This window comes from Ambystoma mexicanum, chromosome 8 (genome assembly GCF_040938575.1).
Source record: "Ambystoma mexicanum isolate Mex_15411 chromosome 8, UKY_AmexF1_1, whole genome shotgun sequence".
In the NCBI taxonomy this organism is placed as follows: Eukaryota; Metazoa; Chordata; class Amphibia; order Caudata; family Ambystomatidae; genus Ambystoma; species Ambystoma mexicanum.
In genome coordinates, this window is record NC_090929.1 from 1,073,967,684 (window position 1) to 1,073,968,802 (window position 1,119).

Consider the following 1,119-nt stretch of genomic DNA (forward strand, 5'->3'; position numbering starts at 1 on the left):
TGGGTCTCCAGGTCCTTCGGACAGAGACTCGGACACCCCTGCATGGGGTCGGAAATCATAAAGAGCCTGGGGCAGGCCCCAGGGCCCCAAAGAAGAATCAACCGACCCATGAGGGCAGTGCAACCCCAGTCCCCCAGGGGCCCCAACTGCCATGACTCTCCGCCTGGGACAGTCCACCAACCATCAACTAGCGTCAGGCCCAGAATGGCCTCCACAGCACTCCTTACGCCTTTGCATAGCCTTATTTTCATTCTAATTGCTTCATGCTTTTGTTCTACCCAGAACTCTGAGTGAGCCTCAACGAATGACCTGATTACCCCCAGTTTGGTAGTTGCCTCCCAAACCAGAGATATACCCTACAACCTGCTTGTATTTGGATATAGGTGTTAAGGCCACTACATTGGTTCTCACCAGTTATCCTACATATTCCTTACCTTCCACCATGCAGCACTTACCCCTCGGGTCCACGCCAACAGGCTCTGTCCCAACTACTACAAATGACCCAAATGTCCAGGGATCCTTCCCCTCCTCACCTTTGATCAACCTCAATGTCCAGGAACTTAATTCATCTGTTAAGAGAAAAGGGATTCTCCAATCGTTAAGCTACTCAATGTGTGACATTACCTTCCTCCAAGAGACCCATCTATTACAAAAAGATGAACCATGCCTTAGATATTCCTACTTTCCATATCAGTTCATTGCATGATACAGCTCCAAAAAAAGATGGGCTGCGATCCTCATAACCAAGTAGCTCCCCTTCACCAAGCATAGGATACGTAGGGACCACGAGGGCCGATTCTCTCCTTAACCGCAGCCTAGGTGGGCCCCAAGTCACTCTTGCCTCGATAGATGCCCCTTACGATGCACAGAACTCGTTTTTCAAGACACTCAGCCCGATCCTCTCGGATTCGCCAAAGGCGATCTAATCATGGGCAGGCACTTTAATACCACATTAAACACCTCTCTGGATAAATCTTCACCACCTAATCAGACAGACTCCCCCAATGCTCTTGCCCTCCTCCACCAACTCTGCAAATTAAATGTTGTGGATTCCTGGCAGGTGCTACACTCCGAGGTGACAGACTTTTCCTTCTTCTCCCATGTCCGTAGAGTTCACTC